The following is a 6,219-nucleotide window of genomic DNA, read 5'->3' as shown; positions in this document are numbered from 1 at the left end:
AAGCTTTTGACTTCAAAAGGTTAATGTATTTAAAGAGTTTATTATGCTTAGTTGCTGTTTATATTGCTGGTAATAGTAGTTGGACAAACTTTAGGCTTTCTTTGAGATATACCTGTTTTTAAATTCTAAGCAATGTTAGCAAATACTTCATGAATTAATAATTTTTTTAATCTGAGCTGTGAAATTTGGTGCATGGACAACACCAATGCGTAAGCACACTTTCTCATCTCTGCCCCAGTAGTGCCTCACGTTTCGCTGGTCAAGCAGAGCAAGATGCACCTTGCTTCAAAATGAAAGTTTGTGAACAAATCTTCCACCTGTCTTTTTAACTTACTAGGTTTAAATCTGAAGAAATCTGTTTTTTCTGCATGTTACTTTGTTTCAGAAGGGAAAATATTTGTAAAAACAGCAAGTTGTAAGAAGAGATTGAATCCTCGTTTACGGCAATACATGAAGATCCCTTTAAATTTTGGTTGCACAGAATTCTGAGAACACTGTAATGTTCCTCTAATTGATGCACTGACCAGCACCCTTGCCCAGTGTTTGTTCATTAAAATCAGTTTGTTCTGATGAATATGTTCTTGAATCTTCTTGGAAAGGCAAATAATGACTTAATTACACAAGAGCTACATTATACTTGCCCTTGGTAGTTTTTGTCCTATTTGAATTAAGTGTGTAAATAACTTCCTTTGGTATTCTTGTGAAAACACTTACTTTAAAGAGAACACCTTTCATGCAGCTGTTTATCTCATTTTTGAAGAGACGATGGCTTCCTTGCTGAAGCTAAATATGCTGTAGTAAGTAGTTAATCTGTAATTCATTTTTAAATTACCTGTGTATATATAAAGCTAGTGATGAAAAGCTTAAATGTTCTAGGACCACACCTTGTGTGAGAGACCTCTGACTGTGGCTGAGAATAAATTATGGCTTCTGTGATTGGAGATGTTACACTTTAACAAATACATTAGCTGTATTGCATTTTTGGTTGCCTCTCCGAGTACCTTACTAGACCCGGAAGTATGCTTAAGCATTCCTGTGTTGTAGACGTGTTTTTTCCAGAGGTGCCTACTATCCAGTGACACCCCTTGTCCCATGTTGCCATGTGACTGAAGTTTGCAAAAGGCAAATACATCACATTCTGAAAATGATTCTGTGAAGCAAATCGCTTATGAATTTTGATTGTTTATAACTGTTATACATGATAGTTTTCATGTTGATTTGTTAATACTGAGAATGATGAAGACAATGAACCGATTATTTCTGGTCCAAAACACTGCTTAAAAATCTATTCTTTTAAAGAAATAACGAAGAAAAGGATTACTGTAAACAGAAGGATATTTAACCTCTACTCTTTGCCAATTTAGAAACTCAAATATTTTCCCTCTGTGGAGACCATGGTTCTGTTCACTATTGGTGTCTTACACAAATTTATCAGTCATCCTATTTAACTGACAGTAGATTCAGTGTCACATTTATTACATCAGTTTTGTCACTTCCTGTGGTCAGTCTGTGAAATTCTGAAACTACTGGGTTTTTTTCCATATCAGAACCCTGCTCTTGTGCAGTTCTTCATACCAGTGTTTGCACATAATGGATGTTGATCAAAAATGTACTGGAACTATATTTTGATACAGTAAGCTAGACTCGCTGTACTGACTAGCAAGTTGCAGGATGTGTTCCAGTTGGTTAAATAGGAAGAGCAGTCTGAAACAACATGATCACTTAATTGTTACTGGTATTTAAATTTGGGACCAGGAAAAAAATGACGTTTTCCTATAATGTTTTTCTCTGCCTAGGAACAGATGTTTGGAAACAAATGCTAAATCCATGGGCTTTTATAAGACATAAAGAGAAATATTGGGTGTCTTTGTTTGTAAACAAAACCCGAACAAATCCCTTGGAAGTGTTGTTATAGTGTTTCTTGTATTTTTGCATGTTTTTAGTCTAATTTGTGGAACATAACTGGGTAGTGTAAATGCGCTATTAGTATACATGAACATGCTGTGTTTTTTTTGTGAGAAACTTTGAAAATGAAGTTAATGACTAACACTGCATTTTAAAAAGTTAAACAGAAAACCCTTCACAATCACAAGATTGAAAAAAAACATGAACAAACCCCCAACAATCTAAACCTTCATGAGGTGATACCAAAACACATGGTGAGGTGTCCTTGGTCATGGTGACTTTCTTGTATGTCAGCTAGTTTTCTCCTCGCTGTCATTGCCTGTTCATTTGTAGCATTAGTTTCAAGTTTACTGAAGTAGATGGGTGCTTTTTCATGTGATTTAAAAGGGGTACTGTGGGTTTGCTGTAGCTTTTGGATTAACACCTCAAGGAACTGCAAGCAACAACAGCTATTTGTAGCATCTACGTTTCGCGGTGAGGGAGGAAAAGGTAGCATTAAGTTAGTGCAACACCAAAATCGATTGGGTGGTTTTGGCTTTTAACCTTAACTTTTTGCAATCTCCAGATTTCATGGATTTCTCCTTTTATTAAGAGCACAATTCCAGGGATGATGCATGATCTGTAAGCTGTAGTTTGGGGTCTACCAGCTTTAAAGCATAACCTTTCCTTTACTTGACTTTAAGATTTAAACTACCAAACATAGATGGTTTTTGTTGGTCTCTTTAGTTGATTCAAAATTGGAAGCAAGGAACAAAAAAAAGTGTTAAGATGTTATCCCTTACATGTCTCGTGCTGTTAAACATCTTGCCCTTTCTTCATAGTACAGTATTACATCATGCATTGTTCGAAAACAAAGACCAGATTTACAGAGATAACTTGGATCTGAGAAGTACCCTGCACAGAGCTGGGAAGTATAAGTTTCCATAATATTTTTACATATTTCACAATCTGCTAAGCAGACCTTAAAACAGAAATGAAGAAAAGTTGCCAAAGAATGGCTGCTCTGGAGAAATGTAAGTGAATTGCTTTAAGGTGTGTTCTTGCTGTTTGTCAGTTTTTGTGTGCTGGAGTATGTGCAATTTATTTTGTCTAGCCTGGTGACATTCGCTGGATGTTTGAGTGTATCTCTTCAAACTGTAAAATAGTCCAGTGGAGCTGATATGAATTATCTGCTCTTAATTTTTAAGATGTGCTGTACGATCATAAATTTAGAAGCAAAGGTTGACAGGTTTCACCATGTTAAACTCTATGTTTTCTTGCTCTCTTTCTAGAACATTCTTCAGAGGTGCTTCAGACAACTTTGTCCTCCCTTCTGTCTGCAGATGACTGCAAGTTAAAGGTTACTTAACCAAAGTCTGAGCTGCTTGTCTGCAACTAAATTTAACCCTGCTTCCACTTTCAAGATATTTATAAATGCTTTACTCCTTAATATTATCTTAGTACTTTTCTTCAGTGCAGAGTTGACATTCACTTTGGCTTTCCCTGCTCTGCCACAAATGTGACTCACTGATAGTAATTATGCAACTGTCCTTTCTGGAATAAGGAACAATGACAGCTTTGAGCAGCTTTTATTCTTACTATGAGAAGCAAGAGAAGCTGTGACTAATTGGTGAAAGTGAAAGTTCCAACACATTAATGCACTGAATAAAACTGGAATGCTTAGAGCTGTGGGCTCGAGGTAGGGTGAATGGAACTTTTTTTACTTTTGATTCAGTTATATCCGTTAACTGCAAGTGTAGTGATTATTACCAGAAACCTTTAATTCCATTCTGATTGAATTGTTACAGCTTTCAGGATGGTAATTCTGTAGCTACTGTCACTTCTGAAAAATTAATTTCCTGACATGTAGAAGCAAGGCCTCTCTTGCTTCTTTATGAGCATGTGAAAAAAGTATCAACTTACTATAAGATTCTTTGAAATGAAAAAATTAAAACCACCACTTGGTTAAAATTTTCTGGTATGTAGAACGAACAGTAAATCTTGAATTGCTCTTGCCTCATGGTAGGAATTTCTGCTACATCCTCTGTGTATATCCTGTCTCTACTGTAAAAACAGCGATTAAATCTACTGCCAGGAGTGTCAGAAAGTAGTTGTGGTGGTCTTGTTTTAATCAACAAACATCTGATTTACCACTGAAGTGAAAATGATTCAGTACTTAGCTACTGCTAACTTTTATGTATCGTGCCAGCCTTAATCCAAATTGAAGACAGCATCATCTTGTTGAATTATTTTTATCCTACGAAAGTCAGTATCTCATCTCTTCCTTCATTCCTGATGAAATTATCCCAGAACTGGATGTCTAGGGACACAAATAACTACACTTACTGTTTTCGGAACCTAACTTTGGGTGGAATTCAAGAATCTAAAGTTGGGAGGCTTGCTTTCTTCTAGTTAGTTTTCTCGGTATGATTCAGAATCATAAGGCAAGTGCTTAAAATAAGCAGAGACTTCCCAAAAGCAGTCACATGGTGGAGTGGAGAGAGAAAGACCTGTGGAAATGAAAGGAAATGATTAAATTATGGGGGCATGCTGAATATTGTTAATATTTGTTCTTATATTGGTATCTATGTGGAATTGAGGCTGTATTGACACTGTATTGTGTCATGTGACTCATGATCTGCATTGTATATAAAACTTGTGGTCCAAACACATCAGACAAAGTTAACTTTTGAGTCTAAGTGAGCAAGTCTGTCATCTAGCACTTCTCACTTAAGCGCTGTCCTAGGAGAGTTCGTTATTCCGCTTAAAGATTCAGATTCAGTTTGGAGAGGGACAGCAGCTTTTTTGCTGCAGGATGTTTGGAATATTGATGACAGTGTGTGAAAGTTTGTAGAGTGTGCGGAAGATGAGTTTTTTCTGCAATTTACAGAGTAGAAATCTTCTTGCAATTTAAGTTATTTACATGGCATAAAGTGCAGCAGTGTGGCCCACAAATACACGTTAATCACTGCCATGATTAGACTCCCATGAACAGACTCTGTTCAAAAAGGCTTTAGAAAAAATTTTGTACTTCAAGGAGGTAATTAATTTTGAAAAAATTGCATGGGCTAGAACAAGAGGACTTGATAGATACTGTAAGTCCTTAGCAGGAAGAATGGAAATTTCCTGATCCACTTGCTGTGCTGTAAAATTTCTTGCTTTGTGTTCCTTGAAGGACTCTTTATTTGATAAGCTGAATTTTTAAGTTGTACCTTGTAGTTAACTATAATTCTCCAATTGTGTGAAGTTACTCCTAATTTGAGAGACTAGTTGTTTTTTTGTTTGCCTTTGTCTTTCAAATCTGTCTTATCTTTCCTGTTTCATAAAGGCTCTCCCAATTTAGGTCAGAGACCTGCTATTTGTTGCATAAAGCACACAGCGCAAACTTTCAGAATCTTGTGTCTAGTAACTAGGGCAAGGACTCCAGTCTACTTCAGGCCAGAGCAGCACAGTCTTTCTGAAGCTGTGGAGCTTTCACTGAGTAACTGTGAATTAACAACATACACTGTTCTGACGGTTAACACAACCTTCTACCAGCCTGCAAGTGAAAGAGGTCTCTTCCAAATACAACAGTGGAGGACCTGTAAACTGATTTCCCCTGGCGTTCTGTTTGATTGCTGGCAGAGCTCCTGTCTATAATCAGCTGCTTAACGTGATCCAATGTGGGACTCATATTAATCACCTTTTTCCTCTGTATCATGTTGCAAGAATGACAATCCTGTAGGCTGCTTCACTAAGATATGGTATGTTTGGAGTATTTGATGGCAGGTTGGTTTGCACTGAACAAACTCTTAAAGACTGTTGGCTCTTTTCTTTTCCTCTCCCACCCAGATGCTCCCATTGGTTCCTCTACTCTTGCCACCCGCTCAGCTGACTGTAGTTGCAGTGCTAGGCCTCTTGAAATGAAAAAACTGTATGCTTTTGGTTGTAAACGCTTTATTAATGCCAGGCGCTGTAATATTCTTAAAAAACCCAAATGGCTGTTTCCCTGACACCTAAATTCGGATTCTTGGAAACAAATGAAAGGCTTCTAATTTTCCACTGTCAAGGAATATCAGTCTAAATTATGTACTCGTAAAGGTTACTTAGAGAGTGGAGCATATCTCGCTACTTCTCTATCTGTGTGTGGTTTTAAGCCACAACTAATCGTTCCTTGTCAGTGACACCTGTGGTTTTCCCTGTTAAATATTTGATTTGGAAAGAAAAACATGCAGGGTAACTTGTTTGTGACTCTAATTTAAAAGCAAGTCTATCTATTTTTAATAGGAATGAGCTGCACTTAGGCCAGTGTCATGGTTCAGCCCCAATGGCAGCTGAGCTTCCACGTGGCCGCTT

The sequence above is a fragment of the Tauraco erythrolophus genome, chromosome 6 (genome assembly GCF_009769465.1).
Source record: "Tauraco erythrolophus isolate bTauEry1 chromosome 6, bTauEry1.pri, whole genome shotgun sequence".
NCBI classification, from domain to species: domain Eukaryota; kingdom Metazoa; phylum Chordata; class Aves; order Musophagiformes; family Musophagidae; genus Tauraco; species Tauraco erythrolophus.
This window is presented reverse-complemented; position numbering follows the sequence as displayed.